At 50.4% G+C, this 17,873-nt stretch overlaps 1 long non-coding RNA gene across 2 annotated transcripts in view; it reads right to left on the reverse strand.

The window, feature by feature from the left end:
* The window catches only part of LOC143923682 (uncharacterized), a 35,174-nt gene extending 20,603 nt beyond the window's left edge, over nt 1–14,571 (reverse strand). Inside the window, exon 1 of one of the 2 annotated variants that reach the window (XR_013261762.1) lies at nt 14,417–14,571. This is a non-coding gene — a long non-coding RNA (uncharacterized LOC143923682). The remainder of the gene's footprint in view (nt 1–14,416) is intronic. The other variant, XR_013261763.1, reaches the window with a different exon arrangement.
* Nucleotides 14,572–17,873: the final 3,302 nt, after the last annotated feature.

Genomic DNA, 17,873 nt, shown 5'->3' on the forward strand with positions numbered 1-17,873 from the left:
TGGTTAAGGTAGAAAAAAAATTTGATTTAATTTCATAGTAGGTGAGGTTGAAAAAAGACACAAGTCCATCAAGTCCAACCTATGTGTGTGTGAGATAATATGTCAGTATTACATTGTATATCCCTGTATGTTGCAAACGTTCAGGTGTTTATCTAATAGTTTCTTGAAATTATCGATGCTCCCCGCTGAGACCACCGCCTGTGGAAGGGAATTCCACATCCTTGCCGCTCTTACAGTAAAGAACCCTCTATGTAGTTTAAGGTTAAACCTCTTTTCTTCTAATTTTAATGAGTGGCAAAGAGTCTTGTTAAACTCCCTTCTGCGAAAAAGTTTTATCCCTATTGTGGGGTCACCAGTACAGTATTTGTGTATTTAAATCATATCCCCTCTCAAGCGTCTCTTCTCCAGAGAGAATAAGTTCAGTGCTCACAACCTTTCCTCATAACTAATACCCTCCAGACCCTTTATCAGCTTTGTTGCCCTTCTTTGTACTCCCTCCATTTCCAGTACATCCTTCCTGAGGACTGGTGCCCAGAACTGGACAGCATACTCCAGGTGCGGCTGGACCAGAGTCTTGTAGAGCGGGAGAATTATCCTTTTATCTCTGGAGTTGATTCCCTTTTTTAATGCCAATATTCTGTTTGTTGGCAGCAGCTTGGCATTGCATGTCATTGATGAGCCTATCATCTACTAGGACTAGGGGTGCAACGGATCAAAAAACTCACGGATCGGATCATTTTTTTGGATCAGCGAATAATAATTAAATTTCCAAAAACCTGTGAAAATTCCACCACCCCACTGTAATATTGGCTGAGTATGGCTGGGTACGGCTGAGCATGGCTGGGTACTACCGAGTATTGCAGAGTATGGCTGGGTATGGAAAGGTAGTTCCTAAGGCCGAGGCCACGGAACGCTCTCTGCCGATCGTGGCTTGTGCCGATCCGAACAGGGTGACCAATTCGGGTTAAGCGGATCGGTGACGATCTGTTGCACCCCTAACTAGGACCCCCAGGTCCTTTTCTTTTCCATTCCTACAGACTAAATAATATACCCCGATTGGGATTTTCTCTACCAAAAGACATGTAGCAGAATACATTTTGGCCTAAATTTAGCAAAAAAATTATTTTATTGGATTTTTTTTTTTTTATAACAGAAAGTAGAAAATGCCATTTTCTCCCCCAAATTTTTGGTGTTTATTTGTTTATTTAGCAAAAAATTAAAAACCCAGGAGGTGATCAAAAAAAAAAAAAAATTATACATATACATACATTATATATATATATAAATATATATAAAATTTAATTTGGGTACAGTGTTGCATGACTGCGCAATTACTAGTTAAAGTAGCGCAGTGACAACTAGGAAAAAAAAAAAATAAATAAACACTGATCGGTTGTCGACCAGTCGCCATCATTATACCGCGCCAGGTTGGCTCCCCTGCACAAATTGCTGTAGGTGTACGCTGGCCACTTTAAGAGCGACGGGGGGTGGGTCCCGCTAAAAATCACTGATCGCCGCCACTACTAGTAAAAAAATAAATTATAAAAATCCCATAACTCTATCCCCTATTTTGTAGACGCTATGACTTTTGCGCAAACCAATCGATATACGCTTATTACGATTTTAACAAAAATATGTAGAATACATATTGGCCTGAACTGAGGAAGAAGTTTTTTTGTGTGTTTTTTTTTTTTGGGGGATATTTATTATAACAAAAAGTAAAAAATATTGTTTTTTATTTTCTTTAAAATTGTGCCCCTCCTGTCGCATTCCTGTGTCCCTCTTAGTGCCGGTTCACACTAGCGCGATGCCAGACATCACATGTAATTCGCAGCGCACTGCTGTTTACATTACATGCGATGTCTGTGCGGGTGCGACGTCAGCCATACAGATAGTATGGCTGATATCGCACCGCATTTGATGCAAACACGCACAGGACCCTTTTTTCTGCTCGGACCAGAATCGGATCACATGTGTGTTCACACGTATGAGATCCGATTCATGTCCGAACTGTCAGTTCGCAGTGCGATACGCAAGCTGAAATGGGGGTGTCGTTAACATATAATGACACTCCCCAGCAGTTTGCATATGGCAGTGTGAACTGCTGTGCGTGTCGGGAGCGATGCGGGAACCCGCACATGATTCGCAGGGTTCTCGCATCGCGCTAGTGTGAACCGGCACTTACAGCCCGTGCTCCTCTTACGCCGCGTACACACGACCGGACTTTTCGACGGACCAGGTCCGACGGTCTTCACGACGGAGGTCCGACAGACTTTCCCACACACGAACGGACTAAGTCCGGTGGAAAGTCCGTTGATTTTGAACGTGATGGTGTAAACGGGACTAAATAAGGAAGTTCAATAGCCAGTAGCCAATAGCTGCCCTTGCGTCCTATTTGGTCTGTCGGACCAGCATACAGAGGAACGGTTTTCCCGATGTTTAGTCCGTCGGATAGATTTGAAACATGTTCTATTTCTAGGTCCGTCTGATTTTTTTTTTAAAACGGTCAGACAATCCCAAACACGATCGGATTGTCCGACGGACTGATTGCGTCGGACCGAGTCTGCCGGAAAGACCCGTCGTGTGTACGCGGCATTAGAGCCCCTTTGTCTCCTTCTTGTGGCCCTAACTGTGTCCCTCCTGTGTCCTTCTTGTGGCCCTCTCGTGACCCATTTTTTCTCCTTCTTGTGGCCCCTCCTGTGTCCTTCTTGTGGCCCCTGTGCCCTTCCTCTATCCTTCTTGTTTCCTCTGTGCCCCTCCTGTATCCTTCTTGTGGCCCCTGTGCCCCTCCTGTATCCTATATGTGGCCCCTGTGTCATTCCTGTATCCTACATGTGGCCCCTGTGCCCCTCCTGTATCCTACATGTGGCCCCTGTGACATTCCTGTGTTCTTCTTGTGGCCCCTGTGCCCCTCCTGTGTCCTTATTGTTGCCCCTTCTGTATCCTTCTTATTGCCCCTCCTGTATCCTTCTTATTGCCCCGGTGCCCCTCCTGTATCCTTCTTATTGCCCCTGTGTCCCTCCTGTATTCTTCTTGTGGCCCGTGTCCTTCTTGTTGCCCCTGTGCCCCTCCTGTATCATTCTTGTTGCCCCTGTGCCCCTCCTGTATCCTTCTTATTGCCCCTGTGCCCCACCTATATCCTTTTTGCCCCTGTGCCCTTCCTGCATCTTTCTTTTTGCCCCTATGGCCCTCCTGCATGCTTCTTATTGCCCCTTGTGCCCCTCCTGTATCCTAAGTGTGGCCTCTGTGCCCCTCCTGTCTCCTACGTGTGGCTCTTGTGTCATTTCTGTGTCTTTCCTGGGGCCCCTATGCCCCTCCTGTATCCTTCTTGTGGCTCCTGTGCCCCTCATGTATCCTCCTTGTTGCCCCTCCTGTATCCTTTGTGGGGCCCGTGTCCCTCCTGTATCCTTCTTGTTGTCCTGTGCCCCTCCTGTACATTCTTGGTGCCCCTGTACCCCTCCTGTACCCTTCTTGTGGCCCCCGTGCCCCTCCTGTATCCTACATGTGGGCCATGTGTCATTCCTGTGTTCTTCTTGTGGCCCCTGTTCCCCTCCTGTGTTTTTCTTGTTGCCCCGTATCCTTTTTGTTGCCCTGTACCCCTCCTGTGTCCGTCTTGTTGTCCCTTTCCCCCTCTTGCATCCTTCTTTTGCTCCTGTGCCCCTCCTGTATCCTTCTTATTGCCCCTGTGCCCCTCCTGTATTCTAAGTGTGGCCCGTGCCCCTTCTATATCCTACGTGTGGCTCTTGTGTCATTTCTGTGTCCTTCTTGGGGCCCCTGTGCCCCTCCTGTATCCTTCTTGTGGCTCCTGTGCCCCTCATGTATCCTTCTTTTTGCCCCTCCTGTATCTTTCCTTTTGCCCCTGTGCCCCTCCTGTATCCTACTTGTGGCCCCTGTGCCTCTCCTGTATCCTTCTTGTCGCTGCTGTGCCCTTCCTGTATCCTTCTTGTTGCCCCTGTGCCCCTCCTGTATCCTTCTTGCTGCCCCTGTGCCCCTTCCTGTATCCTTCTTGTTGCCCCTGTGCCCCTTCCTGTATCTTTCTTATTGCCCATGTGCCCCTCCTGTATCCTTCTTATTGCCCCTGTGCCCCTCCTGTGTCCTTCTTATTGCCCCTGTGCCCCTCCTGTATTCTTCTTATTGACCCTGTACCCCTCCTGTATCCTTTATGTGGCCCCTCTGTCCTTCCTGTATCCTTCTTGTTGCCCCTGTGCCCCGCCTGTATCATTCTTGCTGCCCCTGTGCCCCTCCTGTATCATCCTTGTTGCCCCTGTACCCCTCCTGTATCCTTTGTGTGGCCCCTGTGTCCCTCCTGTATGCTTCTTGTTGCCCCTCCTGTATCCTACTTGTGGCCCCTGTGCCTCTCCTGTATCCTTTGTGTGGCCCTCGTGTCATTTCTGTATCCTTCTTGTGGCCCCTGTGCCCCTCCTGTATCCTACCTGTGCCCCTCCAGTATCCTTCTTGTTGCCCTGTGCCCCTCCTGTATCCTTCTTATTGCCCCTGTACCCCTCCTGTATCCTACGTGTGGCCCCTGTGTCATTCCTGTGTTCTTCTTGTGGCCCGTTCCCTTCCTGTGTCGTTCTTGTTGCCCCTATGCCCCTCCTGTGTCCTTCTTGTTGCCCCTGTGACCCTCCTGTGTCCTTCTTGTTGCCCCTGTGCCCCTCCTGTGTCCTTCTTGTTGCCCCTGTGCCCCTCCTGTATCCTTTGTGTGGCCCCTGTGCCCCTCTTGTATCCTTCTTATTGCCCCTCTACCCCTCCTGTGCCCTTCCTGTGTTCTTCTTGTTGCCCTTGTACCCCTCCTGTATCCTTCTTATTGCCCCGTGCCTCTTCTGTATCCTTTGTGTGACCCCTGTGTTATTTCTGTATCCATCTTTTTGCCCCTGTGTCCCTCCTGTATCCTTCTTGTTGCCCCTGTACCCCTCCTGTGTCCTTCTTGTTGCCCCTGTACCCCTCCTGGTGCTGCTGTTCCCCTCCTGTATCCTTCTTGTGGCCCCTGTGTCATTCTTGTGTCCTTGTTGCCCCTGTGCCCCTCCTGTATCCTTCTTATTGCCCCTGTGCCCCTCCTGTATCCTTCTTGTTGCCCCTGTGCCCCTCCTGTATCCTTCTTGTTGCCCCTGTGCCCCTCCCATGTCCTTCTTGTTGCCCCTGTGCCCCTCCTGTGTCCTTCCTATTGCCCCTCTACCCCTCCTGTGTCCTTCTTGTTGCCCCTGTGCCCTTCCTGTGTTCTTCTTGTTGCCCTTGTACCCCTCCTGTATCCTTCTTATTGCCCCGTGCCTCTTCTGTATCCTTTGTGTGGCCCCTGTGTTATTTCTGTATCCATCTTTTTGCCCCTGTGTCCCTCCTGTATCCTTCTTGTTGCCCCTTTACCCCTCCTGTGTCCTTCTTGTTGCCCCTGTACCCCTCCTGGTGCTGCTGTTCCCCTCCTGTATCCTTCTTGTGGCCCCTGTGTCATTCTTGTGTCCTTGTTGCCCCTGTGCCCCTCCTGTATCCTTCTTATTGCCCCTGTGCCCCTCCTGTATCCTTCTTGTTGCCCCTGTGCCCCTCCTGTATCCTTCTTGTTGCCCCTCTACCCCTCCCATGTCCTTCTTGTTGCCCCTGTGCCCCTCCTGTGTTCTTCTTGTTGCCCCTATACCCCTCCTGTATCCTTCTTGTTGCACTTGTAACCCTCCTGTATCCTTCTTATTGCCCCTGTACCCATCCTTTGTTCTTCATGTTGTCCCTGTACCCCTCCTTTGTTCTTCATGTTGTCCCTGTACCCCTCCTGTATCCTTTGTGTGGCCCCTGTGCCCCTCCTGTATCCATCTTGTTGCCCCTGTGCCCCTCCTGTATCCTTCTTATTGCCCATGTGCCCCTCCTGTATCCTTCATGTTGCCCCTGTGCCCCTCCTGTATCCTTTGTGTGGCCCCTGTGCCCCTTCTGTGTCCTTCTTGGGGCCCTTGTGCCCCTCCTGTATCCTTCTTGTTACCCCTGTGCCCCTCCTGTATCCTTCCTGTTGCCCCTGTGCCCCTCCTGTATCCTTCCTGTTGCCCCTGTGCCCCTCCTGTATCCTTCCTGTTGCCCTTGTACCCCTCCTGTATCCTTTGTGTGGCCCGTGGTCCTCCTGTATCCTTCTTGTTGCCCCTCCTGTATCTTCCTTATTTCCCGTGTGCCCCTCTTGTATCCTTCTTATTGACCCTGTACCCCTCCTGTATCCTTTATGTGGCCCCTCTGTCCCTCCTGTATCCTTCTTGTTGCCCCTCCTTTATCCTTCTTATTGCCCCTGTGCCCCTCCTGTATCCTTATTGACCCTATACCCCTCCTGTATTCTTCTTGTTGCCCCTGTGCCCCTCCTGTATCCTTCTTGTTGCCCCTGTGCCCCTCCTGTATCCTTCTTATTGCCCATGTGCCCCTCTTGTATCCTACTTGTGGCCCCTGTGCCTCTCCTGTATCCTTTGTGTGGCCCTTGTGTCATTTCTGTATCCTTCTTGTGACCCCTGTGCCTCTCCTGTATCCTACCTGTGGCCCCTGTTCCCCTCCAGTATCCTTCTTGTTGCCCTGTGCCCCTCCTGTATCCTTCTTATTGCCCCCGTACTCCTCCTGTATCCTTCTTGTGGCCCCGGTGCCCCTCCTGTATCCTGCGTGTGGCCCCTGTGTCATTCCTGTGTTCTTCTTGTGGCCCCTGTTCCCCTCCTGTGTCCTTCTTGTTGCCCCTATGCCCCTTGTGTGTCCTTCTTGATGCCCCTCCTGTATCCTTTGTGTAGCCCCTGTGCCCCTCTTTTATCCTTCTTATTGCCCCTCTACCCCTCCTGTGTCCTTCTTGTTGCCCCTGTGCCCTTCCTGCGTTCTTCTCGTTGCCCTTGTACCCTTCCTGTATCCTTCATGTTGCCCCTGTACCCCTCCTTTGTTCTTCATGTTGTCCGTGTACCCCTCCTGTATCCTTTGTGTGGCCCCTGTGGCCCTCCTGTATCCTTCTTTTTGCCCCTGTGCCCCTCCTGTATCCTTCTTGTTGCCCCTGTACTCCTCCTGTGTCGTCCTTGTTGCCCCTGTGCCCCTCCTGTTGCTGCTGTGCCCCGCCTGTATCCTTCTTATTGCCCCTGTACCCCGCCTTTGTTCTTCATGTTGTCCCTGTACCCCTCCTGTATGCTTCTTGTGGCCCCTGTGCCCCTCCTGTATCCTTTCTTGTTGCCCCTGTGCCCCTCCTGTATCCTTCTTGTTGCCCCTGTGCCCCTCCTGTATCCTACTTGTGGCCCCTGTGCCTCTCCTGTATCCTTTGTGTGGACCCTGTGTCATTTCTTTATCCTTCTTTTTATCCCCTGTGCACCTCCTGTACCCTTCTTGTCGCTGCTGTGCCCCTCCTGTATCCTACTTGTGGCCCCTGTGCCTCTCCTGTATCCTTTGTGTGGACCCTGTGTCATTTCTTTATCCTTCTTTTTATCCCCTGTGCACCTCCTGTACCCTTCTTGTCGCTGCTGTGCCCCTCCTGTATCCTTCTTATTAATCCTGTACCCCTCCTGTATTCTTCTTGTAGCCCCTCCTGTATCCTTATTGTTGCCCCTGTACCCCTCCTGAATCCTTTGTGTGGCCCCTGTGTCCCTCCCGTATCCCTCTTGTTGCCCCTGTGCCCCTCCTGTATCCTTCTTGTTGCCCGTGCCCCTTCTTGTTGCCCGTTCTGTATCCTTCTATGTGCCCCTGTACCCCTCCTGTATCCTTCTTGTTGCTGCTGTGCCCCTCCTGTATCATTCTTGTTGCCCCTGTACCCCTCCTGTATCCTTCATATTGCCCCTGTGCCCCTCCTGTATCCTTATTGCCTGTGTGTCCTTCCTGTATCCTTTGTGTGGCCCTTGTGTAATTTCTCTGTCCTTCTTGTGGCCCCTGTGCCCCTCCTGTATCTTACTTGCGGCCCCTGTGCCCTTCCTGTATCCTTCTTGTTGCCCTGTGCCCCTCCTGTACATTCTTAGTGCCCGTCCTGTATCCTTCTTGTGGCACCTGTGCCCTTCCTGTATCCTTCTTGTTGCCCTGTGCCCCTCCTGTATGCTTCTTGTGGCCCCCGTGCCCCTCCTGTATCCTACATGTGGGCCATGTGTCATTCCTGTGTTCTTCTTGTGGCCCCTGTTCCACTCCTGTGTCCTTCTTGTTGCCCCTGTACCCCTCCTGTATCCTTCTTGTTGCCCCTGTACGACTCCTGTATCCTTCTTGTTGCTGCTGTGCCCCTCCTGTATCCTTCTTGTTGCTGCTGTGCCCCTCCTGTATCCTTCTTGTTGCTGCTGTGCCCCTCCTGTATCCTTCTTGTTGCCCCTGCTGTGTCCTTCTTGTTGCCCCTGTACCCCTCCTGTGTCCTTGTTGCTGCTGTGCCCCTCTTGTATCCTTCTTGTTGCCCCTGTGCCCCTGATGTATCCTTATTGACCCTATACCCCTCCTGTATTCTTCTTGTTGTCCCTGTGCCCCTTCTGTATCCTTTTTGTTGCCCCTGTGCCCCTCCTGTATCCTTATTGCCTGTGTGCCCTTCCTGTATCCTGCGCGTGTCCCCTGTGCCTCTCCTGTATCCTTTGTGTGGCCCTTGTGTAATTTCTGTGTCCTTCTTGTGGCCCCTCCTGCATCTTACTTGTGGCCGCTGTGCCCCTCCTGTATCCTTCTTATTGTCCCTGTGCCTCTCCTATATCCTTCTTATTGACCCTGTACCCCTCCTGTATACTTCTTGTTGCCCCTGTACCCCCTCCTGTAGCCACCTCGTTGCCCCTCCTGTATCATTCCTATTGACCCTGTACCCCTCCTGTATCCTTTATGTGGCCCCTCTGTCCCTCCTGTATCCTTCTTGTTGCCCCTCCTTTATCCTTCTTATTGCCCCTGTGCCCCTCCTGTATCCTTATTGACCCTATACCCCTCCTGTATTCTTCTTGTTGCCCCTGTGCCCCTCCTGTATCCTTCTTGTTGCCCCTCCTGTATCCTTCTTATTGCCCATGTGCCCCTCTTGTATCCTACTTGTGGCCCCTGTGCCTCTCCTGTATCCTTTGTGTGGCCCTTGTGTCATTTCTGTATCCTTCTTGTGACCCCTGTGCCTCTCCTGTATCCTATCTGTGGCCCCTGTTCCCCTCCAGTATCCTTCTTGTTGCCCTGTGCCCCTCCTGTATCCTTCTTATTGCCCCCGTACTCCTCCTGTATCCTTCTTGTGGCCCCGGTGCCCCTCTTGTATCCTGCGTGTGGCCCCTGTGTCATTCCTGTGTTCTTCTTGTGGCCCCTGTTCCCCTCCTGTGTCCTTCTTGTTGCCCCTATGCCCCTTGTGTGTCCTTCTTGATGCCCCTCCTGTATCCTTTGTGTAGCCCCTGTGCCCCTCTTTTATCCTTCTTATTGCCCCTCTACCCCTCCTGTGTCCTTCTTGTTGCCCCTGTGCCCTTCCTGCGTTCTTCTTGTTGCCCTTGTACCCCTCCTGTATCCTTCATGTTGCCCCTGTACCCCTCCTTTGTTCTTCATGTTGTCCGTGTACCCCTCCTGTATCCTTTGTGTGGCCCCTGTGGCCCTCCTGTATCCATCTTGTTGCCCCTGTGCCCCCCCTGTATCCTTCTTATTGCCCGTGTGCCCCTCCTGTATCCTACATGTGGACCCTGTGCCTCTTCTGTATCCTTTTTGTGGCCCCTGTGTCATTTCTGTATCCTTCTTTTTGCCCCTGTGCCCCTCCTGTATCCTTCTTGTTGCCCCCTGTACTCCTCCTGTGTCGTCCTTGTTGCCCCTGTGCCCCTCCTGTTGCTGCTGTGCCCCGCCTGTATCATTCTTATTGCCCCTGTACCCCTCCTTTGTTCTTCATGTTGTCCCTGTACCCCTCCTGTATGCTTCTTGTGGCCCCTGTGCCCCTCCTGTATCCTTTCTTGTTGCCCCTGTGCCCCTCCTGTATCCTTCTTAGTGCCCCTCCTGTATCCTTCTTAGTGCCCCTCCTGTATCCTTCTTGATGCCCCTGTGCCCCTCCTGTATCCTTCTTGTTGCCTGTGTGCCCCTCCTTTATACTTCTTGTTGCCTGTGTGCCCCTCCTGTATCCTACTTGTGGCCCCTGTGCCTCTCCTGTATCCTTTGTGTGGACCGTGTCATTTCTTTATCCTTCTTTTTGCCCCTGTGCACCTCCTGTACCTTTCTTGTCGCTGCTGTGCCCCTCCTGTATCCTTCTTATTAACCCTGTACCCCTCCTGTATCCTACATGTGGGCCATGTGTCATTCCTGTGTTCTTCTTGTGGCCCCTGTTCCACTCCTGTGTCCTTCTTGTTGCCCCTGTACCCCTCCTGTATCCTTCTTGTTGCCCCTGTACGACTCCTGTATCCTTCTTGTTGCTGCTGTGCCCATCCTGTATCCTTCTTGTTGCTGCTGTGCCCCTCCTGTATCCTTCTTGTTGCTGCTGTGCCCCTCCTGTATCCTTCTTGTTGCCCCTGCTGTGTCCTTCTTGTTGCCCCTGTACCCCTCCTGTGTCCTTCTTGTTGCCCTTGTACCCCTCCTGTGTCCTTGTTGCTGCTGTGCCCCTCTTGTATCCTTCTTGTTGCCCCTGTGCCCCTCCTGTATCCTTATTGACCCTATACCCCTCCTGTATTCTTCTTGTTGCCCCTGTGCCCCTTCTGTATCCTTCTTGTTGCCCCTGTGCCCCTCCTGTATCCTTATTGCCTGTGTGCCCTTCCTGTATCCTGCGTGTGGCCCCTGTGCCTCTCCTGTATCCTTTGTGTGGCCCTTGTGTAATTTCTGTGTCCTTCTTGTGGCCCCTCCTGCATCTTACTTGTGGCCGCTGTGCCCTTCCTGTATCCTTCTTGAGGCCCCTGTGCCCCTCCTGTATCCTTCTTATTGACCCTGTACCCCTCCTGTATACTTCTTGTTGCCCCTGTACCCCCTCCTGTAGCCTCCTCGTTGCCCCTCCTGTATCATTCTTGTTGCCCCTGTACCCCTCCTGTATCCTTCTTATTGTCCCTGTGCCTCTCCTATATCCTTCTTATTGACCCTGTACCCCTCCTGTATACTTCTTGTTGCCCCTGTACCCTCTCCTGTAGCCACCTCGTTGCCCCTCCTGTATCATTCTTATTGACCCTGTACCCCTCCTGTATCCTTTATGTGGCCCCTCTGTCCCTCCTGTATCCTTCTTGTTGCCCCTCCTTTATCCTTCTTATTGCCCCTGTGCCCCTCCTGTATCCTTATTGACCCTATACCCCTCCTGTATTCTTCTTGTTGCCCCTGTGCCCCTTCTGTATCCTTCTTGTTGCCCCTGTGCCCCTCCTGTATCCTTCTTGTTGCCCCTGTGCCCCTCCTGTATCCTTCTTATTGCCCATGTGCCCCTCCTGTATCCTTCTTATTGCCCATGTGCCCCTCCTGTATCCTTCTTATTGCCCATGTGCCCCTCCTGTATCCTTCTTATTGCCCATGTGCCCCTCTTGTATCCTACTTGTGGCCCCTGTGCCTCTCCTGTATCCTTTGTGTGGCCCTTGTGTCATTTCTGTATCCTTCTTGTGACCCCTGTGCCTCTCCTGTATCCTTCTTGTTGCCCTGCGCCCCTCCTGTATCCTTCTTATTGCCCCCGTACTCCTCCTGTATCCTTCTTGTGGCCCCGGTGCCCCTCTTGTATCCTGCGTGTGGCCCCTGTGTCATTCCTGTGGCCCCTGTTCCCCTCCTGTGTCCTTCTTGTTGCCCCTATGCCCCTTGTGTGTCCTTCTTGATGCCCCTCCTGTATCCTTTGTGTAGCCCCTGTGTCCCTCTTTTATCCTTCTTATTGCCCCTCTACCCCTCCTGTGTCCTTCTTGTTGCCCCTGTGCCCTTCCTGCGTTCTTCTTGTTGCCCTTGTACCCCTCCTGTATCCTTCATGTTGCCCCTGTACCCCTCCTTTGTTCTTCATGTTGTCCGTGTACCCCTCCTGTATCCTTTGTGTGGCCCCTGTGGCCCTCCTGTATCCATCTTGTTGCCCCTGTGCCCCCCCTGTATCCTTCTTATTGCCCGTGTGCCCCTCCTGTATCCTACATGTGGACCCTGTGCCTCTTCTGTATCCTTTTTGTGGCCCCTGTGTCATTTCTGTATCCTTCTTTTTGCCCCTATGCCCCTCCTGTATCCTTCTTGTTGCCCCCTGTACTCCTCCTGTGTCATCCTTGTTGCCCCTGTGCCCCTCCTGTTGCTGCTGTGCCCCGCCTGTATCCTTCTTATTGCCCCTGTACCCCTCCTTTGTTCTTCATGTTGTCCCTGTACCCCTCCTGTATGCTTCTTGTGGCCCCTGTGCCCCTCCTGTATCCTTTCTTGTTGCCCCTGTGCCCCTCCTGTATCCTTCTTAGTGCCCCTCCTGTATCCTTCTTGTTGCCCCTGTGCCCCTCCTGTATCCTTCTTGTTGCCTGTGTGCCCCTCCTGTATCCTACTTGTGGCCCCTGTGCCTCTCCTGTATCCTTTGTGTGGACCCTGTGTCATTTCTTTATCCTTCTTTTTGCCCCTGTGCACCTCCTGTACCCTTCTTGTCGCTGCTGTGCCCCTCCTGTATCCTTCTTATTAATCCTGTACCCCTCCTGTATTCTTCTTGTAGCCCCTCCTGTATCCTTATTGTTGCCCCTGTACCCCTCCTGAATCCTTTGTGTGGCCCCTGTGTCCCTCCCGTATCCCTCTTGTTGCCCGTGCCCCTTCTTGTTGCCCGTTCTGTATCCTTCTATGTGCCCCTGTACCCCTCCTGTGTCCTTCTTGCTGCCCCTGTACCCCTCCTGTATCCTTCTTGTTGCTGCTGTGCCCCTCCTGTATCATTCTTCTTGCCCCTCCTGTATCATTCTTGTTGCCCCTGTGCCCCTCCTGTATCATTCTTGTTGCCCCTGTGCCCCTCCTGTATCCTTCATATTGCCCCTGTGCCCCTCCTGTATCCTTATTGCCTGTGTGCCCTTTCTGTATCCTACGTGTGGCCCCTGTGCCTCTCCTGTATCCTTTGTGTGGCCCTTGTGTAATTTCTCTGTCCTTCTTGTGGCCCCTGTGCCCCTCCTGTATCTTACTTGTGGCCCCTGTGCCCTTCCTGTATCCTTCTTGTTGCCCTGTGCCCCTCCTGTACATTCTTAGTGCCCGTCCTGTATCCTTCTTGTGGCGCCTGTGCCCTTCCTGTATCCTTCTTGTTGCCCTGTGCCCCTCCTGTATGCTTCTTGTGGCCCCCGTGCCCCTCCTGTATGCTTCTTGTGGCCCCCGTGTCCCTCCTGTATCCTACATGTGGGCCATGTGTCATTCCTGTGTTCTTCTTGTGGCCCCTGTTCCACTCCTGTGTCCTTCTTGTTGCCCCTGTACCCCTCCTGTGTGCTTCTTGTTGCCCCTGTACCCCTCCTGTATCCTTCTTGTTGCCCCTGTACGACTCCTGTATCCTTGTTGCTGCTGTGCCCCTCCTGTATCCTTCTTGTTGCTGCTGTGCCCCTCCTGTATCCTTCTTGTTGCCCCTGTACCCCTCCTGTGTCCTTCTTGTTGCCCTTGTACCCCTCCTGTGTCCTTGTTGCTGCTGTGCCCCTCGTGTATCCTTCTTGTTGCCCCTGTGCCCCTTCTGTATCCTTCTTGTTGCCCCTGTGCCCCTCCTGTATCCTTATTGCCTGTGTGCCCTTCCTATATCCTGCGTGTGGCCCCTGTGCCTCTCCTGTATCCTTTGTGTGGCCCTTGTGTAATTTCTGTTTTCCTTCTTGTGGCCCCTCCTGCATCTTACTTGTGGCCGCTGTACCCTTCCTGTATCCTTCTTGAGGCCCCTGTGCCTCTCCTGTATCCTTCTTATTGACCCTGTAACCCTCCTGTATACTTCTTGTTGCCCCTGTACGCCCTCCTGTAGCCTCCTCGTTGCCCCTCCTGTATCATTCTTGTTGCCCCTGTACCCCTCCTGTATCCTTCTTATTGTCCCTGTGCCTCTCCTGTATCCTTCTTATTGCCCCTCCGGTCTCCTTCTTGTGGCCCCTGTGCCCCTCTTGTCTACATCTTGTGGCCCCTGTGCCCCACCTGTGTCCTACGTGTGGCTCCTGTGTCATTCCTGTGTTCTTTTTGTGGCCCCTTTGCCCTTCTTGCTGCCCCTGTGCCACTCCTGTATCCTTCGTAATGCCCCTGTGCCCCACCTGTACCCTTATTGCCCCTGTGCCTCTCCTGTATCCTTTTTATTGCCCCTCCTGCATAATTCGTATTGCCCCTGTGCCCCTTCTGTATCCTTCTTGTTGCCCCTGTACTCCTCATATGTCCTTCTTGTTGCCCCTGTACCCCACCTATATCCTTTGTGTGGCCCCTGAGCCCCTCCTGTATCCTTCTTTTTGTCCCTCTCGCCTACATCTTGTGGCCCATGAGCCCTTCTTTTTGCTCCTGTACCCCCTCCTTTATCTTTCTTGTTGCCCCTGTACCCCCCCCCTGTCCTTGTTTTTGCCCCTGTACCCCTCCTGTATGCTTCTTGTTGCCCCCATGCCCATCTTAGGGCCCCCTGTGCCCGGTGATATAAAGAGCCTCATTGACTGACCTGTCACCGGGGATCCCGGACACATCTGAGGAGAACACACCGATCACACCTCGTCCGCCCACCACACACTGTGTGCACAACGTAAACAATGAGCCGGGGAACACATGACCGGAATAAAATGTTCCTCCCAAACAAACGTTCCCAATACAACACAGTGTACACCGCGACATCTAGTGTTCAATGTGGAAAGTGCAGGACACCAGCAGGTTATTTTTGGTCAGTGATTTCATCTCTTCATCAGACAACAAAGAAAAATCTGACATCCCCACAGCACATCCCGGGGGGGCTCCATACTAACAAATCATTGCACCTAATAAAGATTATATAACATTATATAAATAATAACGTTTTTAAAAAAACCGAATAAAGTCTAATTTAAGATTTTAATGATAAAGTTATCATTGATTTTTTTAATTTATTTTTTTACTATACATTTTGGTTATGGTTGGGCACAATTACATATAAAACATAAATTAAAGTCATTAAACCAAATAAAGCTTATATAAGATTTTATAACAATTAATCTAGAAATAAACCTGGTAAAGCCTAATGTAGGATTTTATAAACAAAAACCTAGAAATAAACCAAATATTATTATTATTATTATTATACAGGATCTATATAGGGCCGACAGTTTGCGCAGCGCTTTACAACATGAGGGCAGACAGTACAATTACAGTACAATTCAATACACCTGCTCTTATAAGATGTAATAAATAATAACCTAGAAATAAACCTAATAATAATAATTATAAAATTATATAGATAATAATGTTTATTATTTATTATAATTAATGGTATTATTATAGCCAATAGATGGTTGCATACAACTGAAATTGACAACAAAAAAAACAAAAACAAAAAAAAAAAAAACACAACACCCTGGTGACATTTAGAAATACAAAGAAAAATGTAAAATAATAACAACAAAGACCTGTACAATTGGGCCAAAGGCTGGCAGCGCTACAAGTCATTTCTATGGCCCCTGTGGCCCTCCTATTTCCTTCTTGTGGCCCCTGTGTCCCCTCTGTGTCCTTCTTGTGACCCCTGTATCCCTCCTGTGTCCTTCTTGTGACCCCTGTATCCCTCCTGTGTCCTTCTTGTGACCCCTGTATCCCTCCTGTGTCCTTCTTGTGACCCCCGTGTCGCTTCTGTGGCCCATGTGTCCTTCTTGTGTCCCACCTGTGTCTCTGCTGAGTCCTTCATGTGACCCCTGTATCCCTCCTGTACCCCTCCTGTGTCCTTCTTGTTACCTCCGTGTTGCTTCTGTGGCCCATGTGTCCTTCTTGTGGCTCCTTTGTCTCATTTTGGCTCCTGTGGGCTGTGGGTTAGAAATGATTCCCATATCTGTCAGATTTTTTAAAAAATATTTTATTTAATATTTTCAATATTTTTATTTTTATATTTTAACACTAATATATAACATTAGCTCCCGTTACATAACATTATATGTTGTTACATGTTTGTCACTGAACATACACTACATAAAGTTTTTGAGGAAAAAAAACAAAAAAAAAACGTTGATTTTCTAAGGCAGCTGCGCCCTCTGCTGGCCGTCAGATGTTCAGTGGTAAGTTCATTGCTTCTGCTCTCTTGGATTCTCGGGACAGAGCTACACTCAGTATGCACATCACCATCTGAGATTACAGAATTTTTTTTTTTTTTTTTTTTGAGATTACAGAATTTAGCACATTAACATAAGATTTATCAAATCTAGGCAAATATAAGGATATAAAATATATATTGTTTTATATAAACAGGCAGAAAATTGCAGCATGTAGATGTCAGTAATATTATGTTATTTTCAAAGATGACATCACTTGTCAGTTGGTGAGGGTCAAAGGTCAGCGTCAGTTGGTGAAGGTCAAAGGTCAGCGGCAGTTGGTGAAGGTCAAAGGTCAGCGGCAGTTGGTCAGAGCCCATATAAGGCAGCTGCACCTTTTGCTGGGCGTCAGATGTTGTTGACTCCTCGCAGCGGTAAGACCATTGCTTCTACTCTCCTGCATTCTGGGGACAGAGCTACACTCAGTATGCACATCACCATCTGAGATTACAGAATTTTGCACATTATCATAAGATTTATCAAATCTAGGCAAATATAAGATATAAAATATATATTTTTTATATAAACAGGCAGAAAATTGCAGCATGTGGCTGTCAGTAATGTTATGTAATGGGTGCTTATGTTATGTACTAGTCTATTTTTAGACATTTGACAGTTATTTTCAAAGCTGACATCACTTGTCAGTTGGTGAAGGTCTTTTCTTCAAGCCAAACCCGAACATTTTCACGGCGCATGGCAATTTTTTGTAGTACACGCTATAGGATTGTAAAATAGCTCGGGTTACCCAAAAAGAGTAGTAATGAAGTGTGCTATAGTGAACAGTTGCTATAGCCAAATTGCATTAACAGTGGGGGGGCTTAAATGGACATGATTAAATAAAACAAAAGCATTTAGTGTACCCATAAAATATGATTCGATTAATAAAAGAAATGTCAGTGAAAATAGCCTACCATAAAAGTGGACACTGTCAGCCAGTAGGAAGGTGTCAGTAGAGCAGTAAATGGTGTCAGTAGAGCAGTGTACAGTGTCAGAAGGGCAGTAAATGGTGTGCCCCTCATGTATCCTTCTTGTTGCCCCTGTGCCCCTCCTGTATCCTTCGTGTTGCCCCTGTACCCCTCCTGTTGCTGCTGTGCCCCTCCTGTATCCTTCTTGTGGCCCGTGTCATTCTTATGTCCTTCTCGTTGCCCCTGTGCCCTTCCTGTATCATTCTTGTTGCCCCTGTGCCCCTCCTGTATCCTTCTTTTTGCCCCTGTATCCCACCTGTATCCTTCGTATTGCCCTTGTGCCCCTCCTGTATCCTACGTGTGGCTCTTGTGTCATTTCTGCGTCCTTCTTGGGGCCCCTGTGCCCCTCCTGTATGCTTCTTGTGGCTCCTGTGCCCCTCATGTATCCTTATTGTTGCCCCTGTGCCCCTCCTGTATCCTTTGTGTGGCCTGTGTCGCTCCAGTATCCTTCTTGTTGCCCCTGTGCCCCTCCTGTATCCTTCTTGTTGCCCCTGTGCCCCTTCTGTATCCTTCTTGTTGCCCGTGCCCCTTCTGTATCCTTCTTGTTGCCCATGTGCCCCTCCTGTATCCTTCTTGTTGCTGCTGTGCCCCACCTGTATCCATCTTGTTGCCCCTGTACCCCTCCTGTATCCTTCTTGTTGCCCCTGTGCCCCTCCTATATCCTTTTTATTGCCCCTGTGCCCCTCCTGTATCCTTATTGCCCCTGTGCCCCTACTGTATCCTTCTTATTGCCTGTGTGCCCTTCCTGTATCCTACATGTGGCCCCTCTGCCTCTCCTGTATCCTTTGTGTGGCCCTTGTGTAATTTCTGTGTCCTTCTTGTGGCCCCTGTGCCCCTCTTGTGTCTTACTTGTGGCCCCTGTGCCCTTCCTGTATCCTTCTATTTACCC

The sequence above is a fragment of the Lithobates pipiens genome, unplaced genomic scaffold (genome assembly GCF_037356315.1).
Source record: "Lithobates pipiens isolate NorthernLeopardFrog02 unplaced genomic scaffold, aLitPip1_a1.2 Scaffold_22, whole genome shotgun sequence".
Taxonomy (NCBI): domain Eukaryota; kingdom Metazoa; phylum Chordata; class Amphibia; order Anura; family Ranidae; genus Lithobates; species Lithobates pipiens.